At 41.0% G+C, this 11869-nt stretch overlaps 1 long non-coding RNA gene across 1 annotated transcript; it reads right to left on the reverse strand.

Annotated features, from left to right (window-relative positions):
- Positions 1-4350: 4350 nt before the first annotated feature.
- Positions 4351-11843, reverse strand: LOC108447168. The gene is made up of 2 exons (XR_001862578.1): positions 5349-11843; positions 4351-5271 (listed from the first exon to the last, which is right to left on the reverse strand). It is a non-coding gene; the product is annotated as an uncharacterized LOC108447168 (long non-coding RNA).
- Between the last annotated feature and the right edge of the window lie 26 nt (positions 11844-11869).

Here is an 11869-nt window from a genome sequence, read left to right on the forward strand (position 1 = left end):
GGACTTTAAATGTAGATAATACCCTTCTGTGCTTCTCATTAGCATCAATCATTATAATCCACTATCTTTATATATTTCCTTTGTGTACTGAGACTCCACAAGTCAAGAAGCACAAGCGACCTGAGTTTAGATGAGAGGATGAAGTCATTCAAGTTAGAACTGAGGACAGCCGGGAAAGGGGGTTTCCTGCTAACAGGAAACTTCATTTTTTCAGAATTTGGTTTCAGTTTGCATTAGATGAAATCTTTTTATTCTTCCCAGTTCTCCAGTAAAAGCTGCTCAGACACTGGAACGTCTCAGCTAAGTTGTGTCTGTCCTAATACCAACAGCAAAGCCAGGTATCAGAAGTCTGGGGCTTCCCAGACTCCCTGGCTCCTTGGCCAGTCTCCCAGGGGATGGCTGTAGGGTTACTTCAGGACTCTGGACATTCAGTAAAAGTTCACCAAGTGCAAGAAATTTTAGACTCTAAAACATGGAATCTATCAAATAAAATTTGTTCCATGAGGAAACTTCAAACCTAATCTTTTCATCTGGAAGCTCTGTGTAAGGCATGAGTTTTTGTAACACAAAGGAGAAAGGCAGTGGATACAGAACCATTTGTGCAGTCATGATAGCACTAAGAACAATGGGAATTGAAGTTTCAGTTTATGGAAACTCCCACAACATACTTGAGTGTCAGGAATCTTTTTCTGGCCTCTCCTCAAATGTGATGTTTAGAGAGTGGCTGAGCTTCAGCTGGCTGCACTCCAAAACCACTGTTGCATATGAGAGAGTGCTCAGAGACATCTTACTTTTGCCCCTTACAAACACAAGCAACTTCTCCACTGCTCAGGGTGGAAACCATGGCAAGATGCTCCTTTTGTACAGGGTGTGTTTTGCACCCAGCAAAAGTGGAATGTTCAGCACTCAGCTGACACTAACAAGAAGAAAATAGAAACAATATTCCCCCACTTCCCCCCCCAATTAAAACCATTATCAACATACATAGTTCTGTAACAGGTGTTTATTCAGCTATATTATTTTGGAGATATAAGGGATTTTTTGTTTAATTATCAGTCCAGCTGCTCTGTGGTAAGAATATTATTCATTGGTATGAGAACAAGATCTTGCAGAAGGCAGCCAAGGAAAATTTAAGGTATTTGTAATCTTGACAGAGGTACCCAGAAATATTGCAAGATTATACTTCTAGTACTTTTAGACTTTCCTGTGCACTCCAGAAAGGGACAACTACCCTGATGGACAATTATCCTAAATAAACCATGCCTGAACCTTGGGCTGCAGCACATACATCCTGGGTTGTTTGAACTTGCATCTGATGTGCTGTACTGTGCAAAAATTGTTTTTTGTTTCTTAAAGACCTTCACATAGGCAGACCTTTTACAGCCCTACTTTCTACTGCCATCTGGTAGAAAAAGATATTGCTCAGTGCATGCTTGAAACCCAAATCATTCTGGAATGCACTCACATTTTGCTCATATCTTTTTGAAGTTCAATGACCACAGGGAATAAACTCCCAACCTCTAGATGGTTTTCTGCCTATCAAGCAAACACAAATGTCCCCCATAGGTTTGCACAGAGCCAGAGGCTGACTGAAGTTTTTTGAGTTTTCATTACAGTCTGTCACTGTTAAAGTGAGAAAACATCTCATATGAAAAACTCCACCTTCTCCCTCTGCAAACTTGCTTCTTGTGTGCCTGAGTCAGCGCTGATTGTGAAAACCCCAAACTCTCATTTTCTTTTTCTTTAAATAACCCTGAAAGGCCAATCAAACAGTATGCAAAAACCTTATAACTTGGACACTCAAATTTAGAAAACAGGGACAACAACTTGCCCCTAAATCAACAGTCTTATCTGGAAAATGCAAAACAGCAGGGCAAGTTGTGTAAAGGCAGGCCACTTCTTGTTGCTTCATTTGATCATCCAAGGTAAAAAATATTTGGTTTCAACTGTTATTTCTGAGAAGAAAATCAGTGTTTTGTTTTCACACTGCAGGAACATTTATAAAGATGAGTGGTGTGTCAGACTGAGTGATGGGGATGATTGTCCTTTCCTTAGGTACCAGAATGAAGGATCATTGGATTAAACTACTAACAACCAGAAGGTTCAGAATAAACAAATGGAGGTGGTTCCTCACACCACGTGTAGCTAAGCTGTAGGAATCACTGCTAACAGGTTTTTGCAAATACTTAAGTTTATATCAGCATGAATTAAAAAGGCTACTAGACAGAGTCATATAAAGACATCTGAGGGTATTAAGTGCCATCCCTGGCTTGGGAAATTATTGCACTTCAAATGGCAGAGGGTGGACAAGTATAATTTCACATTCTAATATGCTCCCTTAGACATTTTAGTAATGTTAGGACAAAAAAGTTTGGGTCAGACTAAAGGTCCATTTAGCCCTGTAGTGTGTTCTCAACTTTGGTTGGTAGTGAAGGCATGGTTCAAATGAAGTGCATTGATACTGGCTACATGTGGCCACGGATACTGGCCACAGCCACAAACTGGAAGGGAACTGGACTGAGATGTCGGTCGTGCTGCGTGAAGGTCACTGCTGCCACCAGCAAGACACCTGAGGGAGAGGAGGGAGAGAGGCACCAATATGGCATCTGCCCTGAAGGGACGGTAGGTCAGCCAGGAGCTTCATTGGTGCGTGCAATTTACACAGTTCTCAGATCACAGTGGAAGACACTCTGATAGTCAGGGAGGTAAATGAAACATTGGGTTGAAACACAAAAAACAACACATGGTAAACCTTTACCTTAACGAATTTTGCTCTTGCATCATTACTAGGTGTCTGAATAGATTTCAGTCTCCTTGAATTTGTTCATTATTCAAGGCAATCTGACAAAAATTACCTAGTCCATAATGTAAAACTACATGCACAAGTCACAATATGCAACTGTAGCTTTCAGTGGAGAAATTAACATCTCAAAATCATTTTTCTAGAGAGAATTTTCATAGGATATCCCCAATTCTGAGCATAGTAAATAATAATATCCACTTCTTTCTCTTTGGATTTCAAGATATCAAGTGTATTCCAAATGAGGACGAAATAGTACTGTGCTAATCACTGCACTAAGTACAAATGAGAAATTTGGCACCTCTCTTTTGTAGACACTGTTGAAAATCCCATCAGAAGTGAAAGAGGCTCTGAAGGCACCCAGGATGGCTGTGACACAGCTACGAAGTTAATGCAGAGTCTGAGAGTTCAGCCTTCACATAAGGCAAACCCTTCTTGTAATTCTTCATTGGTAGAAAAACTATCATTTTATAATGATCACTGCCTGGTTCCAGAGTGCTACAGCCAGCTCACAGTGGGCTGGAACCGGCCCAAGGTTAGTTTCCTGTACTTGCAGTTACGGGAAACTAAAAGAGCCACACAAAAGTGGCAAGATGCCCACCTCAGTGGAGTTTAATGGTAAGAATACCTTCACCAGGAGTTACCAAACTGCATTGCATCGGAGGTTGTGTTGGCCTGAGAGAGGGGAGACAGCTTCACGTATCCCCATGAGTGGGACTTAACTACGCACAGGACACGGATTCTGCTTCAGGTAAAAAAAAGCCCTCAAAAGAAGTTCTGCTTGAATAAAATCTTTCCTGAAAAGTGATTTAAGTCTTCATGGAAGAAGAGGATTCAGTCTGGGAAGTTGGCTGCCTAGCTCTTCTTCTGTGAGTCCAGCTTATGTAATTTTTGATTAGCAACTCTCTCAACTCTCTCACCCCACTTCCTCTTCTTTGTGACATTGCCATACCAGACACTAACTCACCACTCTGCAGGGATGTGTTAGAGAGGCAAGGTATCTACTCATCTTTAGGCGGTTTGCCACCATCCATCACCAAGACATTTCAGAGACAACTGCAGAAAGTTGGATCAGAAAGTAGATTTAAAACTGCATTACACATGGGAAACAAATGCTGTCCAGGAAATCTTTTTACAGGTCTAAATTATAAATCATTCCTCGGAAGAATTTTTATTTTGGAGAAGTGTTTGGTGAGATGCTGCATTTGAGCATAGACTGTTTAATCATTCAGTATCATTTACTTCCATAGCAACTTATTTAATCCAGTGTGTATCTGACTACATACCTTCAGTGGAAAAGAAGAAATAACATATATCTATATCTATATTTACATCTCTATCTATCTATCTATCTATCTATCTAGGTTTCTGTGTGCATAAGTATATTCTCAGAATTATATATAATAATACATATTTATATATACAAGGATGCACACAAAAAACCTGAAATGTCTGATGTGATTACAGCTTCTCATCTTACAATAAAGAAATTACAAGAACAGAATTAACTCAGGTCACAGGGGATACTGAAATTTCAAGGGCAAGAAGAGTTCTTATGTTAATAAAATATTTATTTTCAGATTTTGCACTTAACATTTGCATGGAGTCAATGCTACATAAGGGATCGGGACAAGAGTGAGTCTGAGTAATTTGGCTTGATTTTCCACAGTAAAAAGATGATGCAAATGAATGCCTCAGCTGTTACAAAGCTAACTCGGTTTCCCAATAGGCTCTTAGTGATACATGGAAATACATTTCAGTATTTATATTTCAGGATAATATTCAACATAATTCAGTGTAGCAAGACACTGTTCACACAGATAGATGTAAGAAAGCCAGTTTATGAAGAACTAATGGAAAAGGAAAAGCTGTTTGCAGGGGAGAATACTACAAATTCAGAAAAGCACCTTATGAAATATTTAAAGATGCATTGAAACAGAATAAGGGGGATAAGTCTTGTTTTTCTATCTAGAAGTTTAATGTGTCCTTCTGCAGTCTGACCACAGCCTTCTTGGAGTTGTTTAGTTTGAATGAAAAACCCCAGCCTGCAAGCAGAGATAGTTTCAGACATGAACACCTCTGACTGCTGAGCCCAAGAGACTTTTAGGTAGCAGCATAAAACATCCATCATGCTGCTGCAAACAGCCAGGTGTGCATGTGAGGGGAGAGGATTTACATTTGCCAGAAGGGTCCATGGACCTAATGCTTGTCCACAACCACTTGTGGGCAACTCCAGCAGTTCCCTCTGGACTATTACTTTCTAAGTGTGGTTCAACCTTGTGTTTGAGAGATCCTTTTTACATCTAGAGGGAAATTTACACTTGGTGCTTGTCCTCTATTAAAAATGATATACTTGGGGAACTGCACAGTGGAAAGTAAAATGACACTATCCTATGCATTTGTTCCAAAGGTCTTTTTCACAGACAAATTGATACGAGATATTGACAATATGAAGGATGCATATCAGAAACCTAGCACTGAACTGAGATATTGACATATATATAATATAAGATATAATACTGTAGAATGAAGGATGCATATCAGAAACCTAGCACTGAACCACCCAGATACCAATACTGTGAGTCATTTGATCCTTACATATGGGCTCCCTGAGCTTATCAACAGGAGCTAGGCAGTATTCCACAATTGCCATCTACCCTGTGTATCTATGTCTTTTTATAGGATGAGACTTTCATCAGGTCTTACATCTGCTTTACCTAGTCTTTAATTTAAAACATGGAAAAAATCCTCTTGAGCAGTATTTCTTGTGCAGGACACTTACTGTTTTGAGAGTCTCCCTGATAAACACTGAGGTGTCAGGGCAAAGGCCATTCTCTTGTGCTGGCAGCCACTGTTATGGCCACAGTGACCAACAGTAACAATTGCAGATCTATTCCTGACTTCAGCTCTTGTTGGCTGCACTCTGAAATTGGCATTGCATTGCTTCTCAAGATACAGTTTGAAAGAGGATAGGGAACCTGAAAGCATACAGGGAGTGAAAGTCACCTGCTTTCTAAACTCTGCAAGGGTTTCTCTCTTCCTTTCTCTATTGGCCATACACAGCATCTAAGAAAACAGGGCTCTGGAACTCATCATCCTCAGTTAGATTCCTGAAGTAGACAATTTTGAGTATCTGCTAATGTACACCTTTGGGCTATGATTTACAGTAATCCCATATCAGTCCATAGCACCTGTCAACATTTTAATGTCCAATAAATTGTTAACATTTCTCCAGAGCTTTGTTTGTAGCACATGAGTATGACCTGAGCTCTGCAATGCATTTGCTATGTGGCCAAGTATGTGATATGGCTCAGGGGCTTGGCCAGCATCCCAGGACTTGTTTAAGATCACAGAACTCAGCAGAGCCACCGAGAATAGTTAGGGGGTCCCTCTTCTAAAATAGCTGAGCAACATCCCTCTCTTTTACGTACATTAATCTTGGCATTTTTCCTAACATCTTAGAAAATTCCCTCAAAAAAGAATCCTGAAACAAAGTAACAGTCTTGACATTGTAGAGGAAGAATCTAATCTCTCCTTTATACTTAGACTTTTTTCTATAGTGTTTGGATTTGGACCTAAGCCTTAGACATTTCTGCTGAAATAATTTAAAAGGCCTTCAAGTCCTGAGAGCCACAGTTTCTGAGTACCTAAATGTGGACGCCTTAAGAGTCCAGATTTTCATTAAGGGCAGAACAATTTCCCAGTAAGGATCAGGCCTCTTAAACATGCACCTGAGAAAAGAGGTATGCAAGGGGTCCCAGTCACTCTTGGAAACTCTGGCACTGCTCTCCTGGTGAGGCTTTCAACCCTGAAAGAGAGCTCTACTCTCTTGACCCTTCTGTCAGAAGGGTCAAACAACAAAGCTGCCAGCTTCACAGAGACATGTTGAAGCTATTTTTAAAATCCTCTACTCTCTGTCAGTTATAACACCCTTTTTGAAGGTTAAAATAGAAACCAGTTTCCAGTATCTACACACCAAAACCCAACAGATACTTTTGGCATTGCCTGACACATTCCTGGGAGTCTCAACAGAGAGGCCAGGAAAAGGCTGGACATAAAGCCAAAACCATCCTATCTGAAAAGAATTGAACTACACTCGACAAAATACTTTAAATCCCCCTGTGGAAGGAAAAACACTTCAAACAATACTATGATCATATTTGGACAAAGAGTAACTTTTACATCTGTTTTTGCAGAGCAAGTGATGCTGTTACTTCTCACGAAGGCACCAGCACCGAGATTTGTACTCTAGGAGGAGCACTACCAAAACCAGCAAACCAGAGTGCAAATGTTCTACCAAGCCAAACAGCAGACACAATAAGATAAGAAAGAAATTGTGTCCCATGATTCTGGTCCACAAGAAGAACATTGCTTTGGTTTCTCAAAGAGTTGATCAAGGAAATTGCCTAGTAACAACAACATGAATTCTGTTTCTTCTATAGACAGAAAACATAACACATAGCATCTCAGTAATGATGAAAGGAGAGCAGATGACAGGAAAGGAAGATCCAATAATGTTTTTCCCTTTATAACAATTTCCTAGACTTCGAGCTCAGCCCCTGTAGGACAAAAAGCCGGTAAGCCACTGAAACAAAAACTTAAAGATGTACTTGCAGGGACCTTGACCAACAGGTTGCCAGCTTACACCAGTTTTTCTCAAAAAGAGTCACTGATTTAGTTTTGGCTTTACATCTAGTCAGAATCACCAATTTGATCAACCCTTGCTGAAAAATACTGAGAATTTAGGTCTCAAATTCTTGCAAAATTTAAGATGCTAAACCAGAAGCACTTACCATGTGGAAGAACTTAAACACTACTGAGGATAGCTCACTATAGCTCTGCTCTTTAAATATGGTTGAAAATTTAACAAATTGATATTGAGAGCAATTTAAAAAATCTTGAAATGAAAGATAGAGCACTCAAGAAAAGTACAGCTGGTGCACTTGAACCCAAATACTAGCATAAAGAAACTATCACAATGAGCTGAACACCAGGCATTACAGTTAAAGATAATAAAGAGAGAAGAGATTGAGTCTAACTGAAGCTTCTTGTGCGGAAGAGACATTTTAAGATCAAAATCTCAAGCTCTGGTACAAAACAGTCATGTAATCTCTGATATAAAAGTAACATAAATAATTTCTAATCCTTGTGGCTACACCAAAAAATCATCAGAGTTATGATCCAGGTTCAATATAAGGGTTAAAAAATCAAGAGACAAAGAAAAAGAACCAAAAGTACATATAAACTCTAGCCAATCAACCAAGAAATACCACTGCTTCAGCATTTTGAGTTAAGTTCATGATCTGAGTCTTATTAGTGGGTAAATTAGGACCAAAATCAGAGATACAGTATGAAGCATCCCCTTATACATAATAATACTCCAGCTAGCTTTTTGGTATAAAGACTTATGAATTCAGAAATTTAGTTACTGGCACACAATTACTTCAGGCTTATCCACAAGAGTGGGTTTGCTTCTGTGTCACAGGAGAAGATATAGACAGATTGACAGTTGCAGAAGGGAAGAAGGAAGCAAAGGATTCCCTATCTAACTACCCATGTTCAGGGAGCATGCAAATATTTAGGATGGCTCTTTTAAAACCCATTAAATTGGCTGGCTGAACCTCACTGCTTGAGGGCTCTTCAAACCCTCCTGACTATTTTCACTTACTAACAACCCTCCTGAAAGCATGCATTTAAGATAACTATGCATAATACTGTAGAACTTCACAGGCTTTTGCAGTGCGACAAATAAGCCTTCCTTTTGCCAAGTCACATATTTTCCCTAGAACATAATGCTGCAGTTTTTCTTCCTATTCAGTTAGGCTGCTTAAATAAATAAATCTCAGTCCCTGTAGTACTGTACCATCCATATTTAAATTGTTAGTCTACAGATAACTGTTTTCTGCCTTCTGCACTTAATCCCTCAGCCTCTCTTGCTTACATGTCCATTTGTGTTCAGGATTATTAAGTGCTAGATGGAATTTATAGCCAGAGCAAAGCCCCATTTGTCCTCCAAGTTTTGCTGTACTGGAATTAACTCAGTAGCACCTGCGTACTGACTCACGGAGGAAAGCTAATCTCAGTTCATGGCATACCAGCGTGCTTTTCACTATGTAACAGTGGAGCAAATCTCTTTCACTGGAACTTGAGTCACTTCTAATGCCATTCATATATTTACATTCATTGATTTTTTTTCTTGACTAAGTCTGAACTTTGGGTTTTCTTTCATTGGGCATTGCACTGTTCAGCTACTTGGCAGAACAGACTAAAAAGCTTCAGCCCACCTTCAGGCTGGGAGCCCTCACAGGGCTTTTAACCATGATGGTACAGGAGCATCAGAGAACACTGGGAGACTTCTGAAGGCAGAATGCAGTGCAGTTACCAGGAAGCTGTATGCTTCCTACAACAAGTAAAATCTTGGCTAAGGTCTCAGAGCACTCATCCATGCTCCTTGAGCACTCTGCTCAAACCACCCCAGTTCCCTGGTTAATGTGGGCAGCTCTTGATCCTCACCTCCACAGCAGCTTGCAGATCCACCTGAAAGCAGTGCAAGTCTCACAGCACTTGCAAAAAGTAGATGCCTGCTTTTGGCTATGTTATTGTGTCCCTGGGACATGTTGGAGTGTTTGAGAGCACTTGCAGAGTAGATCACTTCAATATGCAGACAATGGATACATGAGAATTCAGTTACACAACTGCAAACCTGGAGCTTTGGAAGAGGCTGTGAATGTGGCAACGAAACTGGACTAGATAAGATGTGGAAAGATAAGATCAGGGTTTGTGCTTTAATGTGCAGGGACTTACAGGATGCCAGAAGCATTGGCTTCGGACATTTAAGCAGGTAGAAATAGAATAATAATTCTCTTTGGTCCTTCCATTTCTGTATCAATAGGATCCTCTGAGTACTCCTTCTCTACACAAAATTTCTCTATCAGTTCATTAATTATGTGCATGTAAGAAAAACTTCCAAGGGAAAGGTAGTAAGAAGGAATAGATTCCACATTTAGGTCTGAAACTGGGTATTTCACTGCAGGAGCAAGTGCAGGTGCTATGCAGACACTCATCAGAGATCCCATTCTCTCTGCCTCCAGAAAATGTGGCACATTTACCACATGCTAACTAAAGCCTGGGCTTGTGCTCACTCTTAGCTCTCACGGACATCAGAGCTGTAACTGATCACCAGGCTTGCTGGGAATTCATCTTCTTTGGCTCACCTTCTTATCAGTTATTCACTTTCCTCTCTAGATGCTGCTGTAGGAGTTTATGATCATGAAAAAAACCACCTCTCTCTGCAAGCAGGGCTGCTGATACCTGGATGGAGCCATGCTTTTGTACTTCATCTGCAGTGAGAGGTGACACAGGAAGCAGAGCACTGGTGTAGCAGGTTCCCTCTTCTCTACACAAAGTGGGTCACAGATCTTTCTACTGAATCACTGGGCAGAAACCAGCAGGGGTGTGTGGAAGAACTGGTACACTTCCTGAACAGCTTTGGAAAGCCCCACACTTGACCACAGTTCCAAAGAAACACTCTGTGATCTCGCCACATCCCCCTGGTGCTGTCCATGCTGTTTCTTTACCCTTCAAATTATTCCTCTTTTCCTTCATCTTCTTAAATATAACTCACCATACTGACTTATGGCACTGTGTTAATTATGTGGCACATGTCCTCCTTCACTCACACTTCCCCAGTCTGTCACCTCATCTCTACTCAAAAGAGCTTAAGCAAACTCTCTCAAACCTCTACTCAAAACTACTTAAAAAAACCCCGAGGCTTACCTACCCTGATGCAAAGGTCAAATCTTAGGGATGAGTTGTATCCAAACCATTCCAGCGTAGGCGCAAGGCCTTTCTCAAAGTTAAGTGCTCTTGCTTATGAATCCCTCAAAGCCAAGTGTCTTCTCTGCAGAACAGAATTTGTGCTGCCACGTGGGGGAGCTTGTGGTGTGGCTAAAGCTCATCATTTCCAGATCAAGAGAGAAGGACAGCTCAACAGCATTAAGAACTGCAGCCACTGGAAACTCTGCTGTGGAGAGGCTGGTTGAAAAGCCTGACACATAGAGCACACACACGTTATTAAAGATGTTCCTTTTCAAAATGATCTTAGGTGACAGTCATCAACTTTGCCTTGACAAAGCAGCCAAACCCATAGCTTACAAACTATAACTCACAAAAATTAGCAACTTCCAGTTGCCCTTGGCCTGGTAAAATAATGGAATTTAAATTGGAAAAGACCTGTAAGATCCTTGAGCCCATCCATTAACTAGCATTGTCAAATCCACCACTAAACCAAGAGTGCTGCATCAACTATATAATGATCAGAATGATTTCAAATAAAATGAAAATGCCTATATTTTAAAGGGATAAGTAAAGCAAACAAGTAACGAGGATCAGTCCCAGATCCCCACTGAGATGACTTAAAAATGCAACCACCAGCCTGGAGTCAACTTTACTCCTTGCTGAGCCATATTTGGCTGCAAAGCCATCTTGACAGCTGAAGTAAAAGCAGGTGGACCAGCAATCCAAAAGGTAAGGAATCTGTCTCATCATATTTAGCAAATAGATGGACTTGAAGTCTGCCTGAGACCCCTTAAAATCACAACCGTGCCTCAGAGACAAAACCAGAGTTAAAACTCAGCTCTCAAGTCATTCAGAAGACAAGCAATCTGGTAGCCTGAGGAGATGAAAAATTACACGGGTGGGTGGATGGTTTTTTGTGTGGGGGTGGGTTTTTTGGTTTTGTTTTTTGGGGTTTCTTTTTGTGTGCGTGGGGTAGGTTGTCTGGTTTTCTTTTAAAAACAAAGAAATAGTTTGAAAGCTATTTGTTGGCAGGAAGAAGGCTGGCCATGTGGAAAGGGAAGGCAGCTGGGGGCAGTCCAGCCTTGAGCTGCACCCGTCAACCACTGGGCAGGGTAGTGAAAGACCTCTCACAAAGTATCGCACTGTCTCGTACGCAGAATACCTCGCAGAGCGGATAATTCACGTCACGGACGGCAGCGCACAGACGGGAGCTGAGGGACAGCCGGGAGAGGCGGGGGCGGAAGAGGGGGGGGGCCCCCGGGGCGGCGGGGG

This window comes from Corvus brachyrhynchos, unplaced genomic scaffold, assembly GCF_000691975.1.
Source record: "Corvus brachyrhynchos isolate BGI_N302 unplaced genomic scaffold, ASM69197v1 scaffold595, whole genome shotgun sequence".
In the NCBI taxonomy this organism is placed as follows: Eukaryota; Metazoa; Chordata; class Aves; order Passeriformes; family Corvidae; genus Corvus; species Corvus brachyrhynchos.